The 17,868-nt window shown below is 40.3% G+C and overlaps 1 pseudogene; it reads left to right on the forward strand.

The window, feature by feature from the left end:
- The first annotated feature begins 17,453 nt into the window (after window positions 1-17,453).
- LOC148501405 (5S ribosomal RNA) lies at window positions 17,454-17,571 on the forward strand (annotated as a pseudogene).
- The last annotated feature ends 297 nt before the right edge of the window (window positions 17,572-17,868 follow it).

Consider the following 17,868-nt stretch of genomic DNA (forward strand, 5'->3'; position numbering starts at 1 on the left):
CTAATAAAGCCTCACAAACTCTAAACCTTCCGCGACCTGATCGGCTATGGTACTGGCTTCAGACATATTTCCTGACTGAAACCTAGTGACCATTTCCAGCATCCAGGCATTAATGGGTTTAACTTTCCAGGTGCTAGCCAGGACAGGCCTTATGGATTACCTGTCACAGAAAATATTGATTTCAGTAATGCCGACGTTAATTTCTATAGGAATGATGCCATGCGGGTCAGACAATGTCCCATCTCTTGGGCCCATCGAGGCTCATTAGAGGACTCGGGCACCCTAAGTGGCTGAGAACAGGGTAACTCTTGGGAGTGATGTAACTCACTTATGGCCTCTGTAATGGACCTTTCCAAATCAGGCATGCCCTGCTGTGAGGTCGATTTCCCCATTGGGATTAGCGGTTCTGTACAGGATTTAGGCAATTTTTTCTCACATTTCATTCAGGTAAAAACAGTCCCTTTTTTGGAACCCTTGTCTGACTTCTCCATGATAGAAAAGAAATAAAATACTAAATCATATAGAATTAACTATACAGAAAAACAGATTAGTTTTGTACAGAAAATCATATGAATACACTGCATCAGTGATACTGCCCAATCAATAAAGTGCAGTAAAAGACTAATTGCCGAACAGCCAATACTCAACCATATTAAGTTACTTTACCCATGGTAAAAACTTATTGTTACTGCTTCTTAGCTCCTTCAGCAATCCCCCAGTGGTCCTAGTCTGACAGCCAGCAGTTCTAATGCTGGGTACACACGGGACGATCTGCACAACCAACGATATCGCTGAAAGATTTCCCTATAGTGCAGAACAAATGATATTGGGTGTACACACTGAAAGATATCTTTCAGTGAAGTCATCCTGCCACATCTTGGCCTGCATGTACGGATTACAAAAGATATCATTATCTTCATGCAGGAGCGCGCATCGTTGGTCATTCATTGCATACACATGGAACAATATCAACAATATATATCGTTGAACGATATCGTTATCGTTCATATCATTCAAGATATCGTCTCGTGCGTATGCACCTTTACTCCCTCCAAACCACAGCCTGATTGGGGAGTTAGTCTTTTATACTGATTGCCCAACTGCTGCTTGTTATCCTGAGTGATAAGGGCACAGCCCTGGCTTGCTGCTACAGCTTAAAAAAAGCAGAGCCAGCTCACACTGTAACCTGACGCCAATGGATGCTGACACATGGGGAGGCTAATGGACAGCCGCTTTAACTGTGTGGAAGTAGCATGCCATCCTGCAGTATATTTACAAACAAGGTAATTACATTATAATGCATTCTACTTTACCTTGTTTGTCTGTGGCCCCCTCAGATGTGTGTCTGGATAGGAAGAGTCCCAGTGACATTGCAGTGAAGTGTAGTGACTCTCCAGAGGCCATCTTTTAGAGTGGGAAAACTGGTTCACACAAAACTCTAACTGCTCCCACTCTGATAGTGCTAGCCCCTCTCAATCAGGGACTAATGCACCCTATAGTAAATAAATAAAAACCTAACTAAAAAGCCTAGCTAGTGCCTTCTCCAAGGCACTAAAAACAAGACTGAGGATCCAGGTTATGGGGAGAGGTTATATAAGGGTGGGAGTCAATTTGAGCTAGTTAGTGCTTGTCTCCAACCCACCTAAGGCATAACTCACAGGTAATGGCATCCCCCAGATGGTCAATATAGGAATTCTTGAAAGAAAAGTTAATAATAAATAAAAAAATAAGACATATATGTTTGGCTTAGAGATGTTCAAGTTGAGATTAAGACATATATGTTTGGCTTAGAGATGTTCAAGTTGAGCGAATATCATGTCTACATCCATTTGAAGGCAACTGGGATTCCATAAAAATACATTTCACTTATTTAATATAGACCCTGTTGAATTTTAGACATTGTAATACAGGGCCTGTGGTGATTTGGTTGCAAATGACTGATGGTTTAAGGTCTGCACTGGAGTCGCACTGCACACGTGTAGATTTGGTTCTGCATTTTCGGGCACAGTTGCTTGATTGACAGTTTGCTGCTGTTTGAGGGCAGGAAGGTGAGCATTGAAGAAAATGGGGACATGTCAGCCCCATTTTTTAAGCTATGCCGAGGCCAGTGGCCACTCAGATGCCCAATGGCCCATCTGAAGTTTCTTATGGTGATCTAAAGCTGCTTGGAATCGATCAACTAATTCTGATACCAAAGAAATGGGACAAGTGTTAATTATGTTATAGAGGTCTCAATAAATGGTCAAAATCAGTGTTAGTTTTCTACATAAAGAAAAAAACCAGCAGGAGTAGGGTTGGTGGATTTCTGCAGAAACTCTGCCTAGGCTTTTATGTACAGTATCCAGAAAAGTGCTTAGTCTCTGGAAGTGGGATTGGGTATGGGATGCTGGTACTCGGGATCCCGGCGGTCAAAATCCAGATACCGGCATCCCAAAAGGGTTAGGATACACCTGTTGGTAGGTATCATAATGCTTCTGCTACCCCTACCCCTAATCTTTATATATTATTAATTATATATATTAATTTCAGAGTATTAATTTTCACCTAGTATGGCCTCTCTCAATCCACAGTGATATTAAAGTTTTCTTAATGAAGGGATGCTGATTAACACACTGACCATTAGTACAAGAGTTGTAGTTCAAGGTGTGGAAGCGATCTTCCTTCTTGATGATGCTTGGTGAAAACCAGGAACCAGATGGATCAGATCAGATTTTCCAACTCAATCTTTGTCTGAAAATTTTTTCCCTGAAATGCAGATCTTTATTATATAAGGTGACCAGATCATCAAACAATGTCAGAAAGTTGTAAGATTCCAGAATTCATACATTCAGAGAAACTCTGCTATGAGGTACGGTATGACCAAAAGTCTAATTGTCCCAACTCAAATCTAAAACTAGAGTTCTGAATTGTATGACATACTGAGCCTCTGTCATGGTTCAATGTGTGACATGGAAGAGACTGACAGAAGCAGAAGGCACCCGACTGATTTTGTCACCTTTCAGAATAGCAGAATAAAATGAGAATTATTGCATATAATTGGGTCATTCTTTGAGAGCCTTTTTTTTAGAAATTCTTTATTTTCAATAGATTTTTGCTATTTTCGAAAAAATACACATCACATAATACAGAAAAAACAGTGGTACTTCGCGCAAATATAATACAACAATGCCATTTTACAGCAGGAATGTGCCAAACACAGATACAATATACTTTTACATATCTTTCAGAGTTAGACCACCTACCATCAAATAAAGAGACTACTAAGAAAAGGGGAGGGGGCAGACGAGACAAAGGAAGATGGAGAGGGAAGATGGAAGAATCGGGAAAATCATATAGGAAACAGGTAGAAGAGAAAAGTGAGAAAGCATGAGTGTATAAGAGGACTTGGCTAAATGGGTCTGAGTGTATCTATATCTGATTTAGGGGGACCAGGTCCTTATTTGCAGGAGATGTCTTAAATTCAATCCAGCTTAACCACATAGCAACAAAATCAGAGTGCTTCTCCGGGACAGAATGAAAGACATCTTCCATGTTCATGTAGAAGTCTAAACGCCGGCACAACTCCCAAATTGAGGGGGCTACTACTGAATGCCAATGGACTGGGACAACAGCCCTTGCTGCATTAGCCAAATGTTTAAGAAAATAGTTTTTGTATTTTGATAAAGGAATATTGGTGTAAGAGAGGAGCCAAAACTCCAGTCCACTGATAACCCAAAATTTGACAGGATAAGAGCCTTTTAAATAATAAAATATACTTTAGATAATTCAGAGAAGAATGAATGATGATCTCGGCAGTGCATTGTGAAAGGCCTTGTTGAAAGTGAATAATTCTGTTTAATCTCCTGCTCTCTGAGATATGTGAACACCATGGGCCTGATTCAGAGATGTACGCTAATGACGCCGCTATTGCATCTGTGTACGCAGCTACTATGTAAAAATATGCAAATGTCACAGCTGCCGGGATATGAATTAAGACACCCACCTGTGGCTTTGTAGACCCAATCATGTGCATAAGATATCGCAGCATCAGTGTACATAGATGCAGCATCGATCACAGATCATTTATTTGTTGCAATCCAGTCTATGGTCCTATAGAATGGACGTGGGAATTGAGACGCCGGAGTCATATTCCTTGTGTACGGGCTCACAGTCTCAGGGTGTGACACGCCCCCAAAACCATTGCAACATGCCTGTGCTCTTTGCTACCACTCCTCATTACCTCCACCAAATGCTTTCTGACTGTCCATCAACCTGTGAAGAAATAGTTGCTGTGAGTGACTATGGTAATGTACATACAGTAGACTCATGCACCGTGTGACTTAGACATATGCGCTGATTGCTGATTATCGCTCAACTGTGAAAACATCAGGATAGAGTACAACTGTGAATCAGGCTCCATGATATCATTCAGGCTATATGGCGTTTATTTATTGTTCCCTTGGACTTACTGTTTTGTCATCTTATATTTGAATTTTTATTCATTTTATTGTAATATATTTCATTTTTTTTAAATATATTATTAATTTTAGTATCATTAGACTGCTCCAGGTGGGGCAATGGTAGTCTGTCATCTATTACACTGTTCCAACCCCCACCTCAGGTATTACATAGATAGCATCTTGTTATTTTGAATGATACATTGCATTTTTAACAATACTTGAAAGGGCTTCAATATAAAACAGGCTGAATGGATTTCCCCGTAACATGTAAAAAATGAATAATCTGTGTGGTGTTGCTCTATTCTCCGCTACTATCTTCCAGTACAGGTTACCAGTTTACGCTAAACATTTCTTGAGCAGCTATATTATCTCTATTGACTGCTTTGGTAGAGGAAGGGAATGTTTTAATTACTGCACAACTAATTATTCACCTTCCGTGATTATCTGATCATCTCTGAAATCAATATTGATGTCTGTACTGACTTTGATGCATGTTTCCAACCTTTGCATTTGATACATGCAAGGTTTTACTTAGATCAATTTTTTTATTGCTAAGTTATGGGACCTTAAAAATATGGATTCGTAATGGAATATGTAGTAAAGTCTTAACTGTCACCAACAAAATAAAGAGAAATCAATGCACTTCCAGTAAGCAGTTTATGTATAAGCAAACATTTGACTAAAGCTTGCCAGTGACGTACGAGCTACACAATAAAAATAACATAAATAAGACTTTTTATGATTGCAATCTGGTATATGGAGATTTTTAGCAAGAAAATATGGTGAGTTATCTGAAATCAATAAATGAGGAGCCTGCATTATAAATATGGAAGTAGTACATGGGGGGGTGGGTAAGTATTTAGCCTGTGAGATGTTTTTTATTCAAAGGTTAGTCATTCTCTTACCGTAAGTTAATTATGTTTTCTCTATTTCCCTGACTTCTATAATCTTCTTTTTTCTTTTTATTATACAACACAATGGCCTATTCCCATGGTTCCTGTATATAACAAATGTTCTTTTTGTTATAAGATTATTAAGATTTTATTTTAAGGATTATATATGTGTTGTTTGCCCAAGGGGTTGCACTGAGGAAGCCGGTGGACAAGAAGACAGGTGACAATGACCAGGGAGAAAATAGATGAACTCTTAAAGCATGTTCTACAATAAGACATTCCGAAACAGTGTGGATGTTACCGCTTGAAAGACTGCATTGAATGCCAATACAGACAGCACAGTTATTAAGTCTTATCTGCCCTGCAGCAAGATTATATATTGATTTCTGTTAGAAAAAGCAACATCTATATTGGAGTCCAGTTATCCAAATAATACACCCTGTATGTATAATATTGTGATTGGAACACAGAAAATCACACATACTGTGCCAAAAATAAACAAAAATTCAGTTAAAATGGTTATACTGCAGATAATTAAATAAGTAATATTCCATAGAGTCTGGCTTTTCACCACCATCACCTCTATTGCAGAAAGCACATTTATTTGTTGCAAATGTTAATTGAAACAAAATAGATAATGCTGCTGTATTGTCAATTTGGTTTAACTGCTTGTTTTATTTTCTGATATTAGCTAACCTTTCATTTCTCTCCTATAGTTTGGCAATAAATTTTGTTGCTGGAGCGTACAATCTGCTGTTACTTTAGTCAATCCTATAGATTATGTACATACACATATTGTACTGTAGGTTAGGTAGAAATTACCATTGCATGAGTTTAAATGAAGGCCCCACCAAATGGCATGGCATGACACTTTTATTATGCTTGTATGGCTTAATGAACAATATGCAGTATTAGTAGGCTCATGGATGATACCCATTGACATTTTAGGCAATGGCAAATCATTGGGTGCCATATACCTGGTTATACAGCTGCTAGCACCTTATAGATATGTTAATTTCAGACTTGTGTGTATTTAACTTTAATTTGGAGTTTTAATGGTCATGATCCCTATATGCTGCACCACCCATGGATGTTTTGGGCAACCTCCTGCTTTACTGTAGGACCAGCAGTGCTGCAGTCTCAGGCAGCCTTTTAGTGGTTTGTGGAGCTGCACTGATAACAGTTTGGTCCTCCACGGCTCCCATAGTTATAGGAGCCCTGTAAGTCTGAAACTTTATCAATGGATGATATGGCCACAATGGGTAGTGGATGAGGCAGCTGCCTCTGCATACTGTAGTTGCATTACTAACTCTGCATTGGAATTGGTATGTAATGTCGGCTTTCGGGATGCCTCCTGTCACAATACCGACAGCAGCATCCTGATGCATACCCTCCCCCTTTCTCCCCCTAACCCTGTCTTTTTGTATCCTAACCCTAACCCTCCCCATCCTGCACTCTAACACTGAACCTAAGTCTCCCCCCTTTGTGCCTAACCCTATCCCCCCCAGTGGTTCCTAACCCTAACCCTCCCCCCTAGCGGTGCCTAACCCTAACCTCCCCCCCCAAAATCTCACGCTAACCCTGCTATACTACTTAAACCTAACCCTCCCCCCCCCTTGCGGCTAACACTAAGGATGCCCCAGACTTACCATGTTGGGGTAGCCATCCTTCTGTGCTCTGCCATCAGGATTAAGATAGGAGTCAGTATTTCGATGCCTATCTTAAGTTCCTTTTTGGGCTTCCGATGTCGGGATTGAGACCAGCGGCATCGCAGCCGTCGGTCTCATAACTACATCCCTCTGCATTAGTTCTCCAGGAACCCAATACCTGCATTCTTGCTGAAGCTTCATCTGGCCGAACAGCTTAACACTACCTGCTGATCAGTACCGTTGGCCAAACACAGGTGCTACAACCTGCATTTACATTGTGGTCTCTCAAGTAACCTCTGCTCTAGTGCTTCTCAAACTCGGCCCTCAAGACACAATGACAGTTCAGGTTTTAATGATATACATGCTTGAGCACAGGTGTATTAATTAGTACCTCAGTCATTTTAATTTAACCATCTGTCCTCAAGCATGGATATCCTTAAAACCTGGACTTTTAATGTGTCTTGAGGACTGATTTTGAGTAGCACTCTCTACTGTGTACTACATCCTGTGCACTCAGGGCCTGATTCAGAGCCGGACGCTCTGACCAGAGAGCTTGCTCTGAATCAGGGCCCTCCTACCTAAACTTGGAGCGGCAGCTTATGCGAGCGTCCATGATGATGGTCGTGATGGTCCAGACCATCGTGACCATCGGGCTTGCGACAAGACCCTGCGGTAGGGTCTCGGTGACCGCAAGCCCTGGAGTGATTTTGGCTCTATCAGAGCCAAAATCACTCCTACTGACATCACTAGTGACCACTAGTGATGTCAGTGGGGCCGGACCCAGACGGTAGGCATTCCCATGGGAACGCCTCCATCTGGCAGCCATGCCCCGGCCCGCCCAACATTGACAGCACGCCCCCTTGGGTGCGAGACCTGGAGCGACGGCTTCCCCGTCGCTCCCCGGGTCTCGCGCATGTGCACGACGGAGCTCCCTCCGTCGTGCGCATGCGCACTAGGGCTCCATCGACCCGCTTGCGAGCGCTCACGAGCTGGTCTGAATCAGGCCCTAAGTTTCTGTTTGTGGCCCTGCTGTTTGTGTGTGCACTGTCTGTCTTTGCTGTCATGGTACCTTGTAGTTGGAATATGTGTTTACAGGTAGCAGTGGTATAGTACAGTCAGTGAACACACCAGCAGATGCCCTTAGACAATGAACAGCCCAGTATGTGATTGCACTGAAATGCTTTGTGACCTATCTTGTGAAGTATATGTGTGTATGTGTCTAATTCTTGTGACGTCATCAATGAATGTTATGAAGTATCTGTAACCACTTATTGACTTGATTTCTATTGTACCATACACATCTGTATGTACTAATTCAAGTGGTTCTTCAGCGCTGCTTGCTGATTTTGGAAATGGTTTATGGCTTTATTTTTCTGTTATACAGCTTTCACACATGGGATTCTTTGTATTAGTCACTGAAATTCTTGTGACCATACCGTTCAGTATATCTGGACGCTAACATATCCAAGGTAACCAAATCTTCTGTGACTCAGTTGTCTTTATCATGTAACAATATTGTGTATCAAGGACGTATAAATGACAACACTGGATGCATGTTGCTATTATGGTCCCTTTTCTGTTCTGCATAATGAACTTTCCTCTAGCAAACTAACTTTGTGACCTCTTTGCTCTAGGACACTGATGACTATAAGATTTGTTCAGTTTCTGGTACATAAAGCATGTCTTGGATTTCTGCAAATTTAGTTTTTGTCCCAATTTTCAAGCAGGTTTTAATTGTTTCAACTTATGTAGCTGTAAGCACTTAGGACCTCATTCAGAGTCGGTCGTTGCGGCCGCACGGTCGTAAAGGAAAAGGGGCCGGATATGCAAATGATGCACTCGCAAGTTGCGTCCTTAAGATCGGATCGTTAGCTGGCTGACCAAGGGGAGGATGTGGCCGTAAGACAAAAAATATGCCCCCTTCTCGTACGCATTACACGTCATCTCTGGCCATATAAGGATTAATCGAGACCATCGGTAACCATCAGAACTTGTCGTAGAGCTTAAGGTTGACCATACCCTCTCTTAAGCACTACGATCAGGTCAGTGTACAAACCACCCATATCACATGTGCCATGACACTACTTTGTTAATTATGCACTCCCATAAAACGCTGTTCGCATAATTAGGCACGCCTGCGTTCGGATCTCCACTCCCCTGTTTTCAAGCCCCTTCCCCTGTTACCACCAACAAGTGCCTCATTCAGTCACTCAAACTACCGACCTGGCTATGTTCAAGGAGAGAGAAATTTCTGATCATAGCAGATAGTTTGCGCACGCGCATTACGAACTTTACGCATGTGCAGTTTAGCGACCGACTCTGAATGAGGTCCTTAATTCCAAATTCCTTTGATTGTATTAGGATTTCATGCAGCTAATGTGGTGAACTACTCCTCATTGCAGCTGGAATGCCTTGTTGTGCCTGAATTGATATATCAACAATCTTTTCTGTGGCTATCTGTGACACTCAAGGCTGACTCTGCTGACATTCAAATGCTTTGTAACCTTGTGATGGGATGTAGTTACAGTATGAGACCACCAGTCTCAATCCCAACAATGGAATCCATGCAAAGGATTTAAGATAGGCATCGAAATACCGATGCCTAACTTAATCCCGATGCCAGAATGCAAAGGACACCAGCCCAAATGAAGGTAGGTCTGGGGTGCCCTTAGCCACGGGGGGGTTAGGATTAGGTGTGCCCAGGGGGGAGGGTTATGGTTAGGCACCCCAGGGGGAGAAGGTTAGACATGCCCCCGGGAGGGTTAGGTTTATGGAGCAGTAAGAAGGGGTTAGAGTTAGGCCCCCCTGGGGAATGTTAGGGTTAGGAAGTAGGGGGAGGTTAGGGATAGGCACCACAAAGGGAGGGTTAGGGGGGCAGGAGAGAGTTAGGGGACTTACCTGCCCCAGTCAGAATCTTCACCCTGTCATACATCCACTGTTGGGAACAGTTGCCAGTATTTCAATACCATTCCCTTGTGCATATGTAGCAGTTTAACTTGAATTTTCAGAGTTTCTCACTCACTGGGGTAGAAGTACAAAACCTTGGAAAGAGATATAAAGTACCAACCAATCAGCTCCTGTCACTTTTCAAACTCACCCTGTAAAATGACAAGAGCTGATTGCCACTTTATAACTCTCCAAGGCTTAGTACATTTACCCCTCTGTGTGCAATGCAGTACTCTAAGTGCTTGACTCACATGACATGTGTTCTTAGAACTGCAGTAGCTTTGCTCTGACTTTGGGGTCTATGTACTAAGCCTTGGAGAGAGACAGTGAATGGATATAAAGCACCAATCAAACAGCTCCTAACTGTCACTTTACAGGTTGTGCTTAAAAATTACAGGAGCTGATTGGTTGGTATTTTATCTCCATCCATCTCTATCCAAGGCTTAGTACATAGGCCCCTGTGTCTGTAGTTACCTTGTTTGTGTTTGTTACCAATGCCACAATACAGAAAGTCAAACTCAGGAGTTAAGTTTTGTAGCATCGCTGTAGCGATCTGTTCATCATTCCTACAGACAATAGTTGCTAAGAAATGGACATCATTTGTCAATGTAGTCACTCATATTGCTATGTAATCCTATGTATGATAGATTACACATGTTGTTCAGCACTTAAACCAATCCTACTCATGGATCTCTCTACATCATCTGGGTTTGGACAGTCAATAAGGTCTACTGTCACTTTCCACAATCTTTAATGCTTTAATTGCATTTCCATAGCTAACTTTCATGTTGTAGAATTTTCTGCACGTATTGTGCATTATTCAAGCAGACATATTTATGCAGCTTCTGTGATGTAGATAGCTTTTCTGCTCACATACTGCACTGTGCTATCTTCACTCTGTGTTTGCTGGTGCCTGAGATGGTGTTAGTGTGCTGCTGGGTGTTCAAGTAGCACTCTAACACAGTGACAAGATGGTGCAGTGCATGCACAGTAATAGTCAGTGCCAATCTTGGTTAGGGATTTGAAGCCTACCTATAGGAAGTATGGAATATGCACAGTAGCTCTCTTGAACTCCAACATTAGTTGTACCTTAAGGTTAATTTACCAACCATTACTTGTTTAGTTAATACTGCTTGGAGATTATGTTCTGGAGTCAACTGTAGAAAATATTGCATTCCATGGAAACTGGGTGTGAAGAACCCATCAAGATCAGTTGTGAAAACTTAAAGTGAGGAGCTTTGTTACATACTGGATAATAAAGACACTATGACTGCTGTGGTCACTGACTGAAAGGGAGACATCTTTGTATAATTTTTATTATTAAAGTGTTACTTTTATACAACTTTTCCGTAATCAAATATACCCATTATGTTTAGCAAATAGGGAATAGCCCAATTTCACTAATACAATGCCAAAAGCCATACTTAATCTTTTTAGTAGAACTCCATGGGCAGGCTAAGTTTTCCAACACTTAATGCCTCTTCTCAACTTGGACTCCCTATTTGCAATACATTAGGGCTCATTTGATGAAGGAAAGGGTGTCTACTTTTGACAAGTATCTTCAGGGTGCAGTAATGGCAGATGCCTACAAGTTAAAAGGTGCATAGCGGAAGTGAGCAAGAAGATTAGTACACATGTTGATGCCAAACCAGAGTAGGTTTTGTTGAAGATACAGTACCAGGATACAGGTGATAGAAGATAAACAGCAGTCAATATGATGAGGTGTCAATCTCTTTTGGGCTAAGTTCTGTACAGCCGTACAGCACTGTGATGCTCTAATAACACAGGCATGAGATGTTATTGTTGAGTCATACACAATAACACTCAGTTAAGAGACAGCTTGTTGCATTTAATCATTTAACTACTTATCATGCAGGATAACAACTCTAACAATATCCAGCCTTTCCACTGGTTAGAACCCCCTTTTTGAAATCATATTCACAGCACACACTGCACCCAACACATTTAACACAAAAAACACCTAACTTGTCCCCAACCATATATCCTATGACTGTTCAATTTCAAGTTTTGTGGAGGCTCTACAACCTTTTCCCATGCACTAGGTCCTGATTTAGAGTAAGCAGCAATTTTGCATTACAAACATACATGTATAATTAAGGCCATAAAATTGCTGTTTAAAGTTTATATTTCAAATTGAACAAATATACTCTGTCTGGGGCCATATCTTTGGCAAATTCTTAATAAAGCCACAGAAAAGGTATGCCAGTATTCCTCAGCAACTTGATGACAATGACTGGCATTTAAGATACTATAGAAAGATTAAATGAATAACTAAACACTAAGTAACCATCCTCCACCAAAGTGTAAGCAGCACAATTGCCCTGCTTGGCTGACCATTAATGGGAGGGAACAAACAACATGTGGCTCACCATAAAAGTCACAACCAGCTTTGGGCCATGCCAATGATGGCTGGTTAGAATATGAAATGGAGACCCGCAGTGTATGATTGTTTAATTACCTGTCTTGATTTAAAGTGCTGGTTGAGTCCTGCACCATTAATGGTTCTATAGAAGGTCATATTATTACAATATATCCAACAAAAAAAAATAGTGTACTGACTGTTCACAGCACAGCCTGCGGCCCTCCCTATAATTGTATAACCAGACCTGGAGTTAGAAAGACTGAGTTTATTATCACTGTACTATGGAAACCAGCAGCATGAAATCATCACTCTAATGATAAATAGCTCAGAGACTGAGGAAAGCATGGCTTTTATCTATATGTGAAGAGATGGATCCCTCCAACCTCCTAGTTTCTAGTCCCATAATGGCTGGAGAGCACATGTTGCATGTACTGTATAGACCACACTTACCAGAACCACAGATTTCCCAATATGTACTGCACTTTCTACTCCTCACCCTGTCCACAATATTGCTACAGTAGTGAATGTTACTTATCAAATCAAAATGATATATATATATATAATATATATCAAACAAGAAGGTACTAGTCACAGCGCTAAACCACTCAAACGTTCTGTTCGAATTATAGAGAATCAAGTTCAATATATTCACCCACTATGGTCCTGAAGTCGACAGTGGCAGCTCACATTCTTCCAAATGAACCTTTGTTGTATGGTTCCCAATAGTCATGTAAAACAAGAAGTGAAAAACAAGCGCCTCATAGTGTAATATATTTATCAGTTCGACACGCACCATTACCACTTAAATATGCTATACGTAATGTGTCAGTATATAGGCACGTAATCAATAATCCGCTGAGTCTCTTTATCTCCCTCTTGGATTTTATAAAGTCTCGTTCTTACTCCAGTCATTAGTGTGTGTATATAGGAGAAAAAAACACACTCATAGTGTATTACCAATGACAATTTTAATTTAAACACAAATAGACACGCACAAAAAATTGTGTAATTACATAAAAAAGAGTGCAATAAGGCTCATCTGTAAAGGTTACAGCATCAGTGAACAGAGGTCCCTCTTCCTCAACGCGTTTCGTCTCTTATACCGCTTAGGTAGGACTTCGTCAGGAGGATATCAACTAATGTGCTACCTGACTACCTTATATACCCTCACCAGTGATTGAGTATGCCCTAATCTGGCTAGAGCCGGATATCCGGCCGCGGGCGCCATTTTGGTAAGTACCGCGCATGCGCGGGATCGCTCAGAGCTCACGAGAGTTCTTGATAAAAGTCGTTTGACTGAAACGTTGAACTTGACCTTGGGAGTCTGGAGTCTTCTTTTCAAGTCCTGTGAGTGCCGCTGTTTTTTGCATGTATATATTTTTTGCCTGTTTGGACCATCAGAGGGCACCCAGGCATTTGTATGTTATTTACCTGTGGAGTGCCGGCGTTATTTTGATATATTTTTCCAATTTGTGATGATCGTTTTCATTTGTTTGGATTGCAAGGCACCCCTATTTTCTTGTTTACTCAACTTATCAATCAGAACATTGTATATATTTTTATTGTTATTTTTATTTTTTCACTCAGCTTTTTTGGTTTAGGGTTGTTCTATGGACTTTGACCCACTTTTTCTTTAGAAGCTGCTTTTCAGATGTGTTTTTCATTTTTTTTGTGAACACCAGGATTTGACTTTGCATATGACTATAATAATTTTTCTGAATCTACTTCTGCACCATTATTAACACATTGACTTTCTTATTAAGATTTATTTTGTCTTTTTATAATATCTCTGGGTTCTACATTACATTGGTTATGTCTCAAACCAATAAAGGGGCTACCACGACTCCGACGGGCAGGAGTGGTTTTCTTAATATACAATTGCCTATAGGTGAGATATTAAGCTTCAGCGAGTCTGAAGCAGAAAATCTCTACTTTAAAGATTCTTTTTTGGACACTGCAGGTGCTTCCTCTGCAGATGAACTATACGTTCAATTACTTAAACTCAAAACAAAGGAGTTAGATTATTATCTACATGGAGTCACTCTTTCGGACTATCATAAGGAGCATAAAATTCCGAGAGGATTCAGGATAAAAAACATCCCGACCATTGGCAGAAACAGTGTAGACTTTTGTAGAAGATGGGTTGACGTCCTTAATAAATGTTCTCTTGACCTGATGTTGTTGGTTATAGAAGAATCCAGTAGAGAACTTAATAATATTCGTGACAAAATAAAGAATTTAGAAACTACACACAAGGCCTGTCTTTCAACAGACAGCTCCAACAACTGGCTTGAAAAATTAGGTACTCAAGTAGAGGATTACAAGAAAAATTTAATTAAATACAAAAAGGTTAAATTGGCCAAAGTGACCATAGAATATCAGGAACAGAGAGTTTACTCCTGGGCAACTGGTAGAACATTAAACCCTAGGCTCCAAAGAACCCACTTTAGAACTCCTAGATGATTTTTAGACACTGAAGAAAACAGTAGTGTGAATTCATCACAAAGTGACCAGGATTTTCCCTCCACTTCTCTCGCAGTTACACAGCATCCCCCTTTAGGGGTAGCAACACGCACAAGAAAAGGAAACTGTCCCGCACCAGACAGGGGAAACAAGGGTCAAGGCAAAAAAGTGTACAAGAAAACAACATGGTTGTCAATTTGTCCAGTAGGACACTAAACATGGCAGAAGCGATGTTATTACAGAAAGGTTTATCTTTTATTCCCACATGTCCATTTAACAGCTTCAGTTGGAAAAAGGACCTGTGGAGATTGAACAGAAGCCTCAAACTCAAAGAATTTTTTAGTAATTCAGATGTTACTCCACCATCCATTGATTCTACTCCTTTCAGAACTACATCCTCTTTCGAACCTCCTTCTAACAATGCTTCTATCAAAAGCTTTGTTAGATTGTTGGATCATGAGGTATCCACACAATTTAAAGGCACGTCCTCCTTACAGCATAATCTCACCAAAGATGCATACAAGGCTCTTACCTCTTTCAGCAATGATGATTCAATCATCTTTTGATCTGCAGACAAAGGGGGAGCAATTGTTATTCAGGATAAAGAACAGTACATCAAAGAAATCTATCACCAACTAGGTGACATGCAGACGTACTCACCTTTGGGTCTGGATCCGGTGTTGAAATTCAAAAAAGAATTAGACTATTGTCTTGCACAAGCATTTTTAGATGGAATTATAACCAAAGACATCATGCAATTTCTTACAGTAGATAAACCCATCACTCCATTATTTTACACACTACCTAAAATACATAAGTCCTTATCTGCTCCCCCTGGTCGTCCCATCATCTTGGCCAGGGATAGTCTGTACAGTAAGACATCAAAATTTCTAGATTTCTATGTACAACCATTAATTTCAAAGGAACCCACTTACTTAAAAGACTCCAACTCGTTATTGGTAAAACTTCATAATCTAACTAATCTTCCACAGGACTTACTTTTGTGTACCATAGACGTAAACTCTCTATACACACGTATCCCGCAACAAGATGGCTGTGATTGCATGGAATCTTTTTTGAAGTCACATCAGGATTACCATGGACCGAACATTGATTTTTACATATGTCTCTTGAAACAGACTTTAAACAATAATTATTTTCTATTTGACAACAATTTTTTTTTGCAAAACAAGGGCTGTGCCATGGGCTCTCATGTAGCTCCATCTCTGGCTAATGTATACATGTTTTCTGTAGAAAAGGAACTTTTTTTGAACAACCCTGAATGCAATAAGTCACTGGTGTTTTTTATCCATTACATCGATGACATCTTGGTCTTATGGTCAGGAACCGAAACAGACTTAATTGAGGCAATGACCCACATAAATTCCATGCACAATCATATTACGTTCACGTTTGAACTAAGTTTCAGCAATGTGCACTATTTGGACATCAATATTCATTGGTCAGGTTCTCAATTCAGCACATCTGTTTATCATAAACCGACGGACACCAACACCTTGTTACAAGCACAGAGCCATCATCCCCCTTCACTAAAGAGGAGTTTACCATATTCGCAGTTCCTAAGAGCACTCAGAATCACCAGTGATCCACAGTTGGCTGACAACATGATTGAAAAATTCATTCAACGTGGATACAAATATAATTATCTTAATTTAGCCAGAGAGCCATCGTACGCAACAGACAGACTACGGCACCAAATGTCTCCACATCAAAAAATACGAATACCATGCTATTCATAAATCAACATAATATTGCCAGCAAATTCATTAATTCCACTTCAAAATGTCTTTGGCCCATCATCAATATGGACAATTCCATTAAACCTTTTAGGAATTCTAGAATCATGCTGGGATATAAACGCGGCAAGAATCTTAAGGACTGGTTGGTCCATAATGATGTCAATTATGGTCCACGCAAAATGGAACAGCATTTTCTTGCCAAAAAACTGGGATGTTACCGGTGTACTGGTTGTACCACATGTAGTTTTTTGGAGACAGGTCCAGATGTTGCACATCCACATTCAAGGAAACGCATACCAATTAATTATGTGTTAACATGTTCTTCCAAATACATCATACATATGATCCGATGCCCTTGCAGTTTTGTCTACATTGGAAAAACTACTTGCACAGTGAAAATCAGAATGGCCCAAAATAGATCTGCCATAAGACAGGCCCTTGAAGGTAAAGAAGTTGACCAACCCGTGGCTCGTCACTTTAAGAATTCAAGACATCCTTTATCCAGTTTGGTATACAAATTCATTGACCATATTCCACCCAACAAGAGGGGAGGAGACCGGGAAAAGAAACTTCTTCAGTGTGAGGTGTTTTGGATCCATAAGATGAACACCATATCTCCCTATGGACTTAACGAACAATTATCTTTCTCATGTTTCTTTTGAAAGTGAGACTACTTTTATTATTTGTCAGAGTCCATTGACCCTGCAATTACTTACTGGGCATTTATTACCCATTATCATATGTTCTTTCTCTTATTGGCTTACAATCTGTTGAGTCTTTTTCCATGTTGGCTTCTTCTCTGTGTTGCTTTTTCTTGATATCTAGTTTTCTTCTTTTCTTCTTTTTTTTCACTGGCTTGTTATTCCAGATTGTATGTTCAGAGTGATCCAGGACTTGATAATCAGGATTGTATTCATTTTTGTTACAGTCATACTACACTGGATACGCCTTATACCGTCGGATCTATGAAGCTAAGCAGTGTATGCCAGTTTAGTACTTGGGTGGGAGACCCCCATGGAATACCTGGTGCTGTAACATACTGAGATCCACAGTCATGCCTCATCTGTTCCATCCATCATGTATCTCTTGTCTTTTTGCCTTGTTTTTCTGATCTAATATTTTCATTCTTATTTATTTTTTATATTTTCTTGTTCTTATTAATTACAAAAAAAATTTCTCTACAGCATGGTCAGCCACCACTGTTGTGGCATGGACATTTATTCTTCCCTCATGGGTTTGGCACAGTTTGATTCATCATTGTCTTTCTGACACAGGCCATATTTCATATTGGAGTCATGTAATGAGATGGGTGTATCCGTATTTAATATTCCAAGT

Source organism: Taudactylus pleione, unplaced genomic scaffold (assembly GCF_031769625.1).
Source record: "Taudactylus pleione unplaced genomic scaffold, aTauple2 ptg000519l, whole genome shotgun sequence".
Taxonomy (NCBI): domain Eukaryota; kingdom Metazoa; phylum Chordata; class Amphibia; order Anura; family Myobatrachidae; genus Taudactylus; species Taudactylus pleione.